Here is a 17701-nt window from a genome sequence, read left to right as displayed (position 1 = left end):
GGATCCAGCTTCTTGTAACAAGAAAACACAAAACGATCTGAGTTATAAAGCTGGATTCCAACCCAGGTCCAAACCATATTACTCAAAATGGGCATTGCATGTAGGGGTGTCAACGGGCATGGTTTACTCGGACCAGACCCGAATCAAACACTATAGGGTCCGGGTATGGTGATAAATAAGACGACCTGATTAAGATTCACATCCGGACCCAAAAGTCTGATTAATATATGGACCCGGTTATAGTTTGTGAAATTTTATATCAGACCCAGACCCAACCCGAGTTCTCTTTAAGACCCATAATTTTTCAATGTAAAAATGATGAAAACTATGGTTTTACTGGGTATGGTCTGGGTTTGGTTCATATAGTTCTTATCTGGTCCATGTATGGTTTTTCTTATAGTGGATCTGATTATACCTGGGTCTGGACCTGATACCATATCCAAAAATCTGATCCAAGTCTGGTTGCACATGGGTCCGACCAAACCCGATCCGTTGACACCCCTAATTGCATGTCTAGATCGGAGTCGAATCTGGAGCATCTATGGTCGGGTCTAGTAAAATCCAGACTTGACATAGGTATGCAAATGACATCGGTTCTGGGTTGAAACCGGTTTTAACCGACCCATTTCAATTTTCCTATACAAAAAACAGATTTTTGCTTAATTTTTGTGATCTTGCACATGAAGGTTCATCTCTTTAAAACTGAGTACATTATTGGACCGAGCATGACATGTCCAAGATACCACCTTTGGCAACCCTACCACAAGGTCCGAACCCAAATCACACTCTTTCCGGAGCACAGGAACGAAAAGAGGTAACTGGTATTGGAATTGATTTGATCTGATTCTATCTCGAGTCAGCAAATTAGACCTATCAATGGGTAGGCTATGGTTTTCCTGATAGGGCATGACAACCGGCCTGAATGGGTGGGGCTTGGGCTTAGTTATTGGAATAAGACCTGACCTGAATCGGGCTTAAACCCGACCTGACAAGGTCATGGGTTGGGTCGGGTCAGCCCGTGGGCTAATGGGCTACCCTGGGGTGTGTTAAATGGTATTTCAGCCTTTTTTTCATTTTATTTTTAAATTATACAGATATGAACTATGTACTTGATTTTACAGGGAGCAGCTATTGAAGCATTCTATTCGACACTTGAATGGGTTTTATAAGGTTCAAAAAATCTACGTTCCAAAATCTTTGTGAATTTTCAAGGCTATCATTTTTTTTTATAGAAAACACATAATCCAAGTGTGAATTCCTCGTAAATCAACCATGCTCGACACATTTATGGGGTTGGAACTGTGAAAAAATATCGAAAGGACAGAAAAACCCATTTAACATGGAAGCTGATCAGGTCATGCTAAACATGAGCGTTTTTGCTCATGCCGACATCGTGGCCGTCTCGTTGCATTTTGGATGACTGCCATGTGGTTTTGTTGACTTTTTAGCTTTTTAAAATACAAATTGGATGGCCACGATGTCGGCATGAGCAAAAATGCTCATGTTCAGCATGACCTGATCGGCTTTCATCTAACATGTACCATTTTGCACAAACAGTTATCCATCTCTCTCTCTATATATATATATATATATATAGAGAGAGAGAGAGAATGAAATCGGTCACAAACCTACTAAATGGAATTTTTTTTATTGTTTTTTTCAAAATTCTGACTATAGAGATGTATTCAACGTGGTTGATTTAATAGAAATCAACACTTGGATCATGAACTTTGTATAGAAAAATTGGTATTAGGAGTTTCAAAAAATTATGAAAAGTGTGCACCCTTAATTTTTGAAACTTAGAAAAACCTATCCATACATAGGAATCGATTGTTCCAATAACTGATTCCTATAAAAACAAGCATATAGATCACATCTGCATGGTTGGAATTTTGAAAAAAAAAAATCTAATAAAATGTTCATTTATGCAGGTTTTCATTGAGGCGGTTTTCAAAATCATATATATATATATATATATATATATATATATATATATATATATATATATATATATATATATATATTCAAATCAAGTCAAGTATGTAACTCAAAAAAAATCCATCTTGGATCCCATATATTCTTTTGCATTTTTTAAAATTTTAGCTAGAAGAATGTTCTGAATATACAAGCCCATTTCAAATTAGACTCATGGGCCTAACCGTGGGTTTTGTATTATACCCAGGCCCAACCCCATTAGTCACTGGGTTGGGCTTGACCATGCCTGACCCGTCAATGGCATGGTCAAGCACGTCCACTAAATAAGTCGGGCTTTCCCAACCCTCCCATTGTCCAGCCCTATTTCCTGCATAATGAAATGTTTTAGCTTATAAATCTAAAAATGGTAGTGCTATTCAGATAATTTAACTGATTCCTTAAAAACCTTATAATCTTTGATATTCTTTCAATGTCAAAAGTTGCAAATATTCGACATTGTTAAGACCTTTAAAACTTTCTCAACTACAAATTGAAGCTTTATTATAATAAAATTATACCACCTGGTCAAATTCTCACTTAAATCCTGAATAGCAGGTTTTTTTATGCGAATCTCACAAACTCACATAAATTTATTTGTAAATTTTTGGTGAAACTAAAACTACCATAATCGCAAATATCCTATGCTTTCACATATCTTTCACAAAATTGCATAAATTTATATGTGAAACTTCACTTACCATTAAGTTAGCAAAAGCAAATATCTTATTGTTTCGCATTTACTTTTCGAAATTGCATAAATTTATCTGTAAAACTTAGCGCTAAATTCATAAATATCTTAGTTTTCACATATACTTTAAAAAATCACATAAATTTATCATAGATATGATTCATACTAGTGAACGCAAATAAGGTCATTGAGGAGCTACGATTGCAACAATCACAACATCCTCAACTGTAAAAAATTATTTGATTATTTTTTATTTTTTTTGTATGTATTCGAAGATTAATATTGTAACTAATTGATTTGTATATAATGTCATTTAAATGTTTCTATGAATGAATTTTTATATAAAGTTATTTTAATGTCATTTGAATGTTTCTATGAATGGATTTTTATATAAAGTTATTTTAATGTCATTGATTTGTATATAATGTCATTTAAATGTTTCAATCCTACTGTTTAAATGGTTTTAATATTTAAATTGAATGCACTATTAAATTAATAAATGATTTGAATGTTTAAACCGAAAGAATTGTTGAATGATTTGTATATAATGTCATTGTTTAAATGTTTATATGTTTCCAAATCATTTGAATGTTGAAATGATTTGAATGCATATTTGCTTCCATTTACTATCATTTGAGTTGTTATATGCGAAACTCCACTTAAAAAAAATCAAACTACTAAAATCGCAAATACGTCATAAATTGCTTAAACATATGTTCACTTAAACTTAAACCACTAAAATTATTTATATCATACTTTTTTATATATAATACATAAATTTGCATAAATATATTGGCAAAAATCCTACTGATTCTAAAAAATTTGATTGTTTTACAAAAATCCTATTGTTTCGCATAACCACTGAAACAACTAAAATCATAAATACCAAATTCATTTGTGAAATATAAGGATTTTCGTGAATCAGTAGGATTGTCACAAATATATTTATGTGAAATCATCAATTATATGCAAAAATGTACGATATATGTAATTTTAGTGGTTTCAGTTTAACCGGAGTTTCACAAATATATTTATGTGAAATATTGACATATATGTGAAAGCATAGGATATTTATGATTTTGGTAGTTTCAGTTTCACTGATAATTCGCAAATAAATTTATATGAGATTGTAAGGTCCACATAAAGAAACCTGTGATTTTGGATTTAAGTGAGAGTTGGACCTAGCCGACAGGCGGTATAATTTTATTGCAATAAGGCCTCAATTCGCAGTTATAAAGGGTAAAATGGTCCTAACGATGTTGGATATTTATGATTTTGAACAACGAGAGAATATAAAAATTTATATGGTTTTTAGGGAATCGGGTTAAATTATTTGTATAATATGATTATTTTTCATGCATAAATAACTTCTTAAAGGAATTCGGCTTTCAAATATTTTTGGTTCCTCACCATGTTGGAATATATAGCTTGGTATTTGAGTACCAAAGAATATAGAGAAATGCTATATTAGATTTAAATGCAAAATAGAGCCTAATGTTTTTTTACAAACAAGTGGCATTTAAATTATATATAAATATTAATTAAACTCGCTTCAATCTCAAGTATTTTAAAATAAGTCCAAAAGTATAAACATAAAAAGTTCTTTACAATGAAGTATAATCACTTTAGTCAAAAAGTTTATCATTAAAAAAAATCTAATTTAGTCTTCATTTATTCTCATCTCTCCAAGGATCCATTCATGCTTCATGTCTGTTGGCAAAGATAAAAATGCATTCACCAAGTACTTATTTTCAGCAAGAAACTTTATAGCATCATAAAACACCATCTTCTTAAGGCTTAATGTACATAATTCCTTTGAATCATTTTTTTGCAGAGTAAAATTAGCATCGTTGGCCATTGTGTCGGACAAACTTTGAATTGCTTTAGATAATGGAACTAACATATCCTTTAGTTTCTCCCATTTTTTTATTATTACTATTTTACTTTGAGAAATTGGCTATGAAGATCTAGTAGAACGGGAGTTATCTGCAATAGGCATGGATTGTTGTGTATGCTCATCGTAATTATGGTCATCTAAACCTTCAGGCATTTCTTTAATGTAACAATTATTATTAGAATTTTGTACGAATGTCTGCTTTAAATTAGTGAAACAATCATCAAAGGATACAACAACTTGATTATTTGCTTGGTTATTCTCTATAATGATGGAAAGTTTTGTGTAATTTGCAATATTATCACAAAAATATTTCATTTCACATGTAGCCTTTGTATGCAACACATGAATTGAATCATATAATGAAATTGAAAAACTCAATGAAGTAATTTGTATATACCTTTATATAATCATCCCATACTTAAGATGGTGCAGTAACACAGTTAGTTGCATGGTCAAAACCCAATCCGCTAATGTTCATTAGTTCCTTAATATGATTATAAGTCTTTCTATATGTCATCAATTAAGAATCCACATTATCAGTTATAACTATAATCCTTAAATGCCTTCGAATCTCAACGGTCATTTGATTTTTTATTTAATTTTTAAAACCTTTATTTGGTTTTTTATCTCGCTGAACTGCTTTAATGTATAAATCCATTAATAAGTTATCTGCATCCTTATGATCTTTTCAATGAAATTGAGATTTGACATCTTTCGCATTGTCAACAATATTGAAACTATCTTCTATTATTGTTTCCATATCTCTGAATACAGGCTCATCCATAATTTCTATACAAAATAAACATCAAATATACACAATACAAGGAATGAAAACCTCCTTAATGAAAATGGTCCCAAACCTACCCAATGGAAATGCTTTGTTTTGTTTTTTTTTTAAATTATGACCATATTGATGTGTTCAACATGATTAATTTACTTGAAATAAACACTTGAATTATGAATTTTGGATAGAAAAAATGGTATTTGGACTCTCAAAATTTTATGAAAATTGTACGCCATTGATTTTTAAAACTTATGAAAATCTATCCATTCATCAAAATCAAGTGCTCCAAGAACTTATTCATAAAAAAACAAGCATATATATCACATCTGTACTGTCGGAATTTTGAAAAAATCACCAAAAATCTAATAGAGTGTTCATTAGGTAGGTTTGGGAGGGTTTTTCATTGGGTAGGTTTTCATTCCTCTACACAATACAATGTTTAACATTGTTGCAATCATATGATAGAAAATGCATTCATCACATGAAAATATTAAATAAATATCATAATATATATTATTATTCAAGCTAATTGCATCATAATATAGAAGATTATGATGAATATATAATTTGACAACTATTAAAATTTATCTTTCTTCAACTATTGAGATGTACATCATCCCATATCTTTTGTGCAAGTTCATCTCTAAATTTATTTTATCCATCTCTTTTGTATAATAGTCTTGATAAACCTCATATCTCTGCATCAAAATCATCTTCATTTACTTCCTCATTATTTATGTCTTCAACAACAATAGCATTTTGTTCATCAAACATATTACCTCTCATACTTCTAATAAATTCGTGTAAGACACCACAAGCTAACACAATTTTAGTCTCTATCTTAATAGAGTATTGAGAAGCCATTTTTAAAATACTAAATCTTCACTTTAAGACAACGAATACATGTGCAAGAACATTAAGGAGTTGAGAATAACAATGGTTGAACATTTCATTCACTTCAATTGTAGGGCCACCAATCTTAAATTCTCTCAAATGATAGCATGCATTACAAAAAGGAGCTAAAATCTCAAAATATTGGCAAAACCACCATCTACTACATAGTAGTTTCCTGCATTTCCTATTTCATGCATTAATAAGTTTTAAATATGATGTAAATGCAAATAATTATATATCTTAAAGTTATTGCAATGAATTTTGTACTTACCACAAGGAACTATAAGTTTAAGTTTTCTACAAAGAGCATCGCCTAACATTCTACCATCATAAGCAAAACCTTCCCAACCAACTAACACGTATTAAAATTTTATGTCAAAAGACACGGCTCCAAGAACATTTTGTGTTGTATTATGATTTTGGTCAAGCCATATGGGTTGATCACGATGTCAAATGAATGTTGGAATATGTGTTCCATCAATTGCTTTAACACAAACCTATTTGTATTATACACATAATCAATTTTAAATATGATATTTAATTTTATTTAAAGAAATTAATTAAAATATAAATAATAATAAAATCTACCTTGAAGTAAGGATACAATTTTGGATTAGCTAGAATTTCAGGTGGTATTTCTAAAGTGGCTTGTTTTACTACATTAGGATATAATTGTAATACTACATTTAAAACTCTATGAAAAAGTCAGCTAATTGTTTTCTCATATTTGAAAAAATGTCCTCCTGTAACATGATTTTGAATATTATAACATGATTTTGAATATTATAACCGAGTGTATAAGAGCGTCACTACTTGCTCTTCCAACACTACATCCCTTGAATCAAATAATAATCTCTTCTCACACAGTTACAAGTCACATCACATGGACCAATTATTTCATTAATGTAGTATTGTTTGTATATATTCCTATTTTGTGCAGGTTGTGGACTTATATATGTGTCAATGAGTTAGTGCATGATAGTATACACAATCATTGTCATGCTATAATAATGTTATCAACTATTTATTGTCTTTGACGAAATTTAAGGTAAGACATATATAAATCTGTAAAACACAAAGATAAAGTTATAATATGTTATTAGAAAATTAAAAATCACAAGAACCTATTTTAACCAATATTCTATTTAAACACAAATGACAAAATATCTGAAGTAATGGCCATCAATAGTTTCCTTTCTTTTAACAAGGTAATTCCCGTCCTACTTTTTGCATACTTCTATACATCCATGTCTCACCATTATCAACATCCATGCCTTGATAAGTATTAGTTTGAATAAATACATAAATAAACAGTTTTAAACAGCTCCAGAGTTACACATATATAAACATGCATGTACACGCACAAACACACACAACAAAATCATCAAGGATGTAGGAAAAGCAATCATAGTATATTTGAAGTTTGAATGAATTTTTGGCATAATGAAGGATTCATGGGCTTTGATCTACTTGAAATGTATGGATGATGTTATAAATTAATAAATCATCTCAAGCACATGATATTTTTGTTTTGTGTTGTTGATAATGCATGACAATGCATTCATGATTAATACACAAATCATGCATTTATGTGTCTTTTATTGGTTTACATTTCATATTTATAATGTTTCAAGAATAAAAAGAGCTATGATGCAAATCCTGTGTAATTTAGAGTTAAAACGATGAATCTATGGTCATTTTATGTCATTTGAGAGAATTTCGAGGTGATTTGAATATTGATTGAGTCCAAAACACATTAATTGGATCTTGGATCCAATGTTAATGTATTCAGCAAGCACTCCAGCCCAAATCCACATTTTTAAAAGTTTCTAGAAAAAAAATCTAAACTTTGAAAATGGCACCAATTTGGAATTGCAATTTTCAAGTAGTTAGGCATCTTTTTGAATTTTATTAAATTTTTAGGACTTAAGTTGTAATTTCTTTAGTAGCCTATAAATATCTAAAAGAGGGGGGCGTGAACTCCATCCTCACCTTATTTTCACACACTTTACTTCTTCTCCTTCACCTCCTCTTCTTCTTCCATGCAAATCCTCTAAAACTTCTTCCTTCCTCTCTCCTTCTCAACCTTCTCTTTCTAATTTTTCAAAGGATCTAAGCATGAAGATCCACTCCAGATTGTTTGTATATTGCTTTAAGAGGCGCTGATCGCTCTCTTCTCAACCAAAGCTAAACAAATTTGCCAAATTAGAAAATCCGGTGAGTTCACTCCCTTCTTCACCCCTTGATACGCATTTGCATGTTTCTCTTTTCTTTTTTTAATTTGATTTTTTATTCAACTTCTTGTTCTTGTTATTTTTTGTTTTAGATCTTAGATTAGCATTTTTATTCTGTATTTTTCAGTTTGTGCATTTCCATTTCCTCTTTCTTCAATTGCATTTTCATTTCAAAATAAAAAAGAGAGAGATCTCAATTGACATTTTTGGAATTGACACAATTCCAATTCCAATTCCAATTGCAATTCTTCAATTGGATCTAAAAGGTAGATCTAGTTTGAATTTTTAAAATTGTCAGCATTCTTTCTTTCTTTTTAACTCTTTAGATCAGATTAGATTGGATCAAATCAATTGATTCGTGTTTGATCTAATTTGTCTTTGCATTTTTAGATAGATCATCAAATAAGAATGATGATCCATGCTCAATTGGCACAAATCCAATTGTAGATGTGATCAATCTATTCCACAAATTGTAGATCTAATTTCTGTATTGCATTTCTTATTTTGTTGTTTGAATTATGTAATTAGTTAGATTAAATTTTAGATCTCCTTTGAAATTCGATTCATTCACTCTTTGATCCAATCCAATGAATCAAAGTGTGAAAATCGATAATTCTTGAATTCTGTTTTGTTGATTTTTTGTCTGAATTTAATTTTAGTATAGATTGAGTTTTTGGAATCCAAATCGAGTTCCATAAATTGGATCTGATTCTTGCATAAATATGTTTTCATTTTAGAGAATTTCAGCAAGTTTCGTTTCAATTTCACGGACTGTCACAAAATTTTCTGATGACCTGTCAAGAAAACTTTGTTTCTGTTGTTCTATCTCGTTTTGGAATTTTGTTGCATTTTGTTTTAGGATATTTAAAACTTCTGAACTTTGAATTCGAATCCTTAAAGTGGATTGGTTTTCTGGATGAATCTAGTTTCAATTTAAATTTTTTTATCTATTTTCAATTCATTTTGCTATGCTAAAACAGTCAGATATAAGAAGCTATTAGAAAATTTGATAAAAGATTTATGTTTTTCATAGTTGCTGATAACAGTAGCATAGCCAGAGTTTTCGCACAAAATTTTTTAATTTATTAAATTGGATCCAATTTATGTATGTATTAGGAAGCTCTCTGCAAAATTTCAGCAAGAACCAAATCTGATTTATACATTGTTTTACTAAATTACATAAACATGTTTTGACAGAAAATTCTATAATTGAATAGGATAGAATTGTAATTTCATGTGCTAACTCTATAGTGTAGAATTTTGCATTTTCATATTTTTTTTAGTGTTTTGCAGGTGAACGCCATTCGCTGAGTGTATTGTGCTGAATTAAAGAGGATTTTGAACTCCAGTGAAGGAGCAAAAGCTCTATTTTACATTTTCTTTTGTTTTTCAATTTTTAGTTTATTGGGGCTTTTTTTGCCACATTCGAGTTTGTAATTAATTTTATTTCAGTTCATTTGGGTTGTAATAAGCCTTTAAACATTTACTATATGAATTTTTAATTACTTTAAAACTTTCTTTTAAGGCAATAAAGAAATTGCATTGTTTGGAATATGAAGTTTATCAAAACCATTCCTTGAGTTCGACCCGGTTCTCACACTAGTGAGAGTTGGTTTTTATAAATTTGGTGCCTGACTTTCACAAATAATTTTCATCAGAATACATTTCATAAAAATTGTCTTGCTTCCTCTCCATGTCTTATTTGTCAAGATCAAATTTAGTTGGGCCCATGAACTTGAATATATAGTGCTCAAATTATGTAAGCTTTAATATTTAATCTCAATCTAAATTTCAATGTTCCTAAAAGTAAAATGCATATAGTTATTTGCATCAAAACCATATTGTACCGTAACACACGCATTAACTTAAAAGCAAACTTTAGCTCAAGATACATAAAACTAGTGAATGTAATACAAGTGCAAAAAAAAGCTACAGTGTTTTACTTTCCAAAGATAATATCTTATGCACATGCCACATAGATCAACAACCAGAATCTTGTATGGCACACAAACAAACACACAAATAAGGCAAAATGGAAATGCAGATTATTCGTATAAGTCTATCAAGATCCTGTAAATTGAATGATGACACAACAATTTATGCATCTCTGCCACCAAGTATATTTTTAGTAAGTGTTTGCTGCATCTTGTCTCTTGTCAATTTTCCCCAGTTTAGTTTGCTCAGAACCCACTAATTCCTATTCACCTTGCTTCAGTTACTAGTTGTCTGGAAAGGTTCAACTGATAAGTCATGTCATGTTGTGCCAATTGTTCTAGCCCCAAGCATAGATTTTGCCAGGTTGATGATTGCAACAGTTATGGAATTAGTGTGCACTATGTCCATTTGATGGCCTTAGACTGTGCTGATTGCATATGTTCTGAGCGCTCCGGCTTGAGGCAGATCAAAACTAGGCTAGTTGGACCTGCATTTTTTTTTAGAAATGACAGAACATTGACAAAACACATTCTCGTGTATGCCATGTATGCATGTATCAGTTTCTTTTTTCCAACTTCTATTTACATCTTTTTGGAATTTACGGGGCTTTTTGGCCTGAGATGTAGTATTCATCTGATAGTATTGATGCAGATCCAATGTTGATAGAACACATTCTCTTGTGTATATTTGATTATTTCTTGAACAGAAATAAATACACTAGTCAAATCCACATGAAGTGCCACATATATATATATATATATACATATATATATATAGAGAGAGAGAGAGAGTAAAATCAGATTTCATATTTTTCATAGGAGTTGAAGAAAATAACATGTAGAATACGAAATTACATGTAGTAAATATGGATGCTGCAACCCCAACATGAATAGAAAACAAATTTTAGAAAAGAAAAGATGAATTGGTTACGAGGCAAAAATGTGTAAACCTTATGTGATTAAAAGTGTAGAAACCTTTGTACTGTAAGCCAACCCCAACGAGGTTTTGGAGTGTTGCATCTTCCTTAAGGCGATGCTTTGCTTCCTTGTTTATGTTTTTTCAATATAATTAAACTTTATCCTTGATATTTGTCCTTATTTATGTAATATAAGGTTCTCATTTTCTCTCACTACTATTGTTCCACTGCTACTATTGCTCTCTAAAAAATTATCTTGGTAAGTGGTTTTAAGTTTGAAAAGTAGGCCTCACCAATTGTTTGTTGCCATGTATGAAGGTATCTGTTTCTTTTTCCTACTTCTAGTTACATCTGTTTGGATTTTACAGGGTTTTTTTTGGCCTGAGATGTAGTCTTGATATGATAGTATTAATGCAGATACAACATTGACAAAACACATTCTTCTATTAAGTGTAAATGGCTATGCGCAAACAAATGGATTCCACTAAACAATGGGAAGATCAACATTAATCTGTAAAGCCTATGTTACATCAAATTTTCTGCTTTGATCTTCAGGAAAAGTCATTGTTAAAACACACACACAAACACAAGGAGGATTTATGCGGTTCGGCCAGAGTTGCCAATCGAGGAAGCGGGAGCAAGAAGCGATACGGGAAGCGGAAGCAGGAAGCGAGACACTTCTAAAATTTTAGGAAGTGGAAAGCACAGGACGACTTAGGAGCGAACCAGACAGCGTCTTAGAAGCGACCTAGGAAGCATCTTGGAAGCGACCTAAGAAGCGAAGAAGGAAGCGACATAGGATTTGAGTGAAAAGCGAAAGGAAAGCAAATAAAAATCGAAAGGGAAGAGAAAATGTAATTATATATTTTTATTTTATTAAAAAATAAGATTTATGTCATCATTGACAAAATAAAACATGTATCTAAGACAATAAATAATATAAGTTGCATTTATCTAACAAATGCATCATATTGCAATTGTCAAGCATTTAAAAAATAATACATCAAGTGAAGATCATAATTCACATTCTTGTTGCAACCATTTAACAAATGAATGCATGCACTAAAAAATGCATTAACAAAACAAACAAATTTGATTAAAAAGTGTACCTTTTTCAACGAAAGAATCAAATGACTTGTTATTTGATGTTGTGATTGTTGTAAATCTTGTGATCTCTACAACATAGAAAATGAAAAATCAATAAACTCAAAGATTATATAGAGATATGGTTAAATTATCGTGATCATAGCTTGTGATGGTCATTAATAAAGCAAAGAATAGGCAAATATACTTGCATCATAAAAGTATAGGAATCAGCCTAAAACACTTTAAAAAGGCTATTATTAACAACCAAGGATCGAGAGTGGCGAACACAAATCATTGCTTATATACACAAATATATACTAGCAAAAAATGAAAGTTGAAAATTGAAATTATGTTATTAGTCAAAGGTAAAATCTATAAAGCTATTTAGCCAAATTATCAAACAAGAAACAAATCCATTAGGATGTTATAGATTACAAAAATCACACGTTAATTTCTGGATAAAAAACATAAAATAAAATAGACACAACATTGATCGTGAAAGTATAACATACATTAGTATGTTTTGCATTATAACACTATTCTGAACCATGACGTTTAAGCGATGAAATAGTTGTTGGATGGAAAATTTTTACAGTATAAACTCAGTGCCTCTAATGCAACGAGTTGATAGAAAGAGTAAAGAAGTAAACTGGACTGTGTGCAAAAATAAGAAGAAAATCATATTGATGTGCAAAGCTTATTTACAGATTCTGCAGTAAAGAAGTAAACTGGACTGTGTGCAAAAATAAGAAAAAACTCCTATTGACGTGTAAAGCTTATTTGCAGATTCTGTAGTATAAAGTACTTGAGTTATATTAAATAATAGTTTTTTTTAGTGTAATATAGATCTTTTAAACTAGCCTACCAAATTTTAGGCAGGATAAGATGAACATATGGGGGTCGATGGTAGGGTGTTTGTTAATTGAATAAGATCTACCAAGATCACAGATAAGTAAGGCTTGGTGTTTGACAACTGATAAAGAGTATGATTGATGTATTTGAAAATGATGCATCTTTCAGAAATGGGTGTTGTATGGCAATCCTTTTTCAAATGCATCTAAATTTTCTCCAATTTTAAGATATTCATGTCTTTCCTTTTCCATGGTAAAAATATATCAGCCCTTTTGGGGCTGAATGAGATAGCTGGATGGTTGGGTTGCTCTATCATTCATAACTAAGGGTTCCTGAGCTCGAATCCCATGGAGATTATTGCGTAACTTAATCAAATATGAAGAAGAAAAAAGTGTATCAGCTCTTTCCAACGAGAGCACATCTTTAGTAATTTGATGCTACCAAGAGTGAAATAGTTGACTTGTCTTTTTTTTTTATTAGGTGATTGTTAGACGTCATTGTTCAGGCCCGAGTCTTATTACTCTGATATATTGTCTGGTTTCTGGACTCCTGCAGATGACACCCATGGCTTTGTTGTGCCATTTGCTGACCAATCTCGTGAGGAAAGTAATCCTCTAGTGAGGCAGTTTCAAGAGCAAGGAGGCAAGTTTCAAGCACAGTGAGGTATTAGCCTTCCAATTCATTGATGAGGGAGTCAAGCACAAGATTGCCTGCTAATGAACTGCCTTATAAAAAATCTGGGACTTTTATATGCAGTACATCGAGTAGGTATCCCGTAATGTGCAATTTGACAATCGAACAACAACCGAGTAACTGTCTATTACCTCCAACACCATCTCATATGGAAAGTCCATCTCATCCAGTAGGAAGGGGTATGCTAAACTAAGGGTGAGATGGAGAGAGGAGAGTTGTGGGAGATACGTGAGATGGAGAGATGGGTATGTACCTGAATGGATTCATCGTCGGTCGGTGGAGGTTGCCGAACGTCGGTGAAGGTCACCGAATTCTGGATTTCATCGATCAGTTGCCAGAGAGAAGGGAGAAGGAGACTCAGATTCAGCTGCAGCGTGAAAAAAAACCCTAAAGCCCTTTTGAGTTTTGTTTTCACAGGTTTTTCAAAATCTCTATTTTGCCCGTACTAAAAAAACATGTTCGTGTAATTTTTTTTTTGAAAAAAAGCTTTAACAAAAGGATAAAACTGTAAAATTGCACCCTGCGTACCCATTTAATGGGGTGCATGTACCTGTACCCCATTAAAGGCGTACACATATCCCATTGAAGGGGTGCACATACCCCATGAATGGGGTGCACGTACCACATTAAAGGGGTGTGTGTACCCTATTAATGGGGTACGCATACCCCTTTAATGGGGTACACACTTCCCAATATAAATGTGTGCTTCCTTGTGCATTTTGGAAGCACCGCATTTTGCGCTTTCGAAGCGCATATCGGGGAAGCGCGCTTCCCTTACTGTAGATGCGCTTTCGGTAACTCTAGGTTCAGCAATGACTGCTGACATTCACGAGAGGCTGAGCCGAGTTTATTTCTCACACACTCTCATTCATGATGAATACAACTTATCAAAAATAAATAAACAATCTCCACCCCCAACAAAGGAAACCACCGGTTGAAGATAGACACACACCACCGAATGGCAACTCGATAAGACAAATATCGAGTTACCAAAAACTGTTGGTACACTATCACAATCGTATTCCACACTTGCCAAAAAAGACTCAGCAACAAATGTGAAAAGGGTAAGGATATGCGTGCACCCATATGATAGTAATCTCTCCTTCAAGTTGGTGCACAGATATCCATCAAACCCAACTTGGAACTTAGCTTGAGATGATTTTCACGGCTTAGGGATTTAGTAAAAATATCTTTCAACTGCTCCTTACTACTGACATATGACGTGAATACTTCTTTAGCTTGAATCTTCTCTCTTATAAAAATGATAGACGACTTCTATATGTTTGGTTCTCTCATGAAAAAACAGATTTGCTCTAATGTATATTGCAATCATGTTGTCACACTTGAGTTCCATCAGTTGAGAGTTTTTGATGCCCATATCAAGAATGAGAGCCTTGATCCAAATGAGCTCACGCGTACATGCTGCCATGGCATGATACTCAGCCTCAACACTGGATCTGGCAACTACAAACTGTTTCTTGCTCCAACAGGTGAGAAGATTTTCACCAATAAATGAATAGAAGCCTGTTGTTGACATTCTAATGAATTTGCTTTCTTGCCCATCGACATCAGTAAAACCAATTATGTCAAGACTGTTATTTCTCTTTATAAGAATCCCATTGCCAGGGCTCTTTTTAAGATAACAAAGAATTCTATGGACAACTTCAACATGACTGGATCGAGGTTGATGCATAAACTGACAGCATATGCAATATCAGGACGTGAGATAGTTAAATATATTAGCTTTCCCACAAGCCTTTGAAAACTCTCGATGTTGACAACAATATCACCATCATTTTTCTTTAGTTTGCAGTTAGCTTCCAGGGGAGTTTCTACAGCTTTAGCACCAATCAAGCCAATATCTTTGAGAAGATCTAATGTATACTTTCTCTAACACAAAAAAAGGCCTTTGTTGGAATGAGTGACTGTAAGACCCGCAAATTTTCTGAGAAAATTATCCAATAAAAGATGCCATTTCATAATTGTCATTATCTATGTATTTGTACATAAGTATGTATATGCATATGTCTGTGTGTGTGCATTTATATATATATATATATATATATATATATATATATATATATATATATATATATATATATCAGAAACCCTAATGCGAATATATGTTTATATACGTATTGAAATAAATGCATATGCATGCATATTTTGATGCACCGGTCATCAAAGCCCTAAGTTTTATCCGAATTGCATAAGATCAATCAGATCTCAAATCAAGGAATTTAAACGATGTTAAAACCCCATCATTTTATATAAATTAAAAAGTAATGTAAATTTTAAGAAGCATGGGTCATACCAAAGATGGTTTTTCACGAAAAAACAATAATTTAGAATATATTTTAATATTCGGGTGAATTTTTGTCGGGTTTGAGACCAACTAGGAGGGGTTGACCTAGCCCATGGTTGACTATAGGTGGACATGGATAACCCTGAAGACCAGCTGGTCAAGTTGACAAAGTTGGGCGGTGGCATTGTGGTAAAATAAGGTAAGACTTTTCTCAGAAATATTTTTGATTGGCCATGTGGGCAGCAGCCCATGGCACTTCTGAAAGAATTTAAAGGTAGCTAAAAGGATTGTAATCTGATTGGTTCTAGTAGGCAGCAGCCCTGTGACACTTTTTAAAAAGTTTTAAAGGCAAGAGGGCATAATAGACTTTATTCAGTGGCATTTTTTAAAGAACTTTTAGAAGATTTTAATGTTTGGTTCTCATAGGGGGCATGGGAGGCATACTTGAAGTATTTCAAGTATGTCATTGCATGGATGAGTGTGCAATCTATCCGAGCCATCTCTTTTATGAGATTTAATCTCAACCACACATTGAAAACCCTACCTATTTAAGCATCCTCTTGAGAGGAAGAGAGAGAAAAAGTGGTGATTTTCTCTCTTCCCCCTTCCTCTCCTCTCTTCTCTCTTCCACCGAATTCATGAACCTCTATTAGAGCCTACTTTGAGCTTGTGTGTAGGGCTGGGTACCGAAGAGGGACTCCTCTCTACACTATAAGCCAAGAGTAGAGTTCGGTTTCCTCCATTGCACGCATCAAAGGTGAGATTTCTTTCAGTTTCTATTTGCATTTTTATTCTTTTTCTTTGAAGTAATGTATTCTAATTTCTTGGGTACACATGAAACCAAAATCCTTCAGTGCACGACATGCAATGCTTTATGGATTAGAATGGTAATAGCAACTTTACTTTGTTTTTCGGTGTTGTATGCTATCACATAACAATGACACACACACTCACGGTTTAAAAAAAAAGTGGTATACATTTTGGTAATTAAAGCATTAGGTTGATTCATTTTTATTCTTTTGTTTTTGGTTGTTTGATGGCCCTAACCAGGGTTTGAACACACGGTTCAGACCTAGACCATTAGCACAATCCATACTCAGTTTTCTGTCAAGAAACGAGTTTCCTGAATCCAGAGTTGTCAGAGACACTTCTAATAAATCGACTGTATCTCTATGGATACATGTCAAATTTTGGTGTTCTTTGACATTATGGAAAGCCAAGACATAGGCTTCTAACTTTGTAGTTGAGGACTTTTCTTGATTCGGTACGTAGGATTCTTCAAATCTCTTGTTATAATGTCAAACATTCAGATTTTTGTCAATCCATGTTCAGTCCAGAATGCCCTGGATAATGTTTTGTATTTTCAGGATTTCTTCTGACTTCCTCAATGAAAATTAAATTGGTTTGATTCTGTGAAAATTTAAGAGATAGCTCTACAACTTT

The sequence above is a fragment of the Nuphar pumila genome, chromosome 3 (genome assembly GCF_984573655.1).
Source record: "Nuphar pumila chromosome 3, dmNupPumi1.hap1.1, whole genome shotgun sequence".
NCBI classification, from domain to species: Eukaryota; Viridiplantae; Streptophyta; class Magnoliopsida; order Nymphaeales; family Nymphaeaceae; genus Nuphar; species Nuphar pumila.
This window is presented reverse-complemented; position numbering follows the sequence as displayed.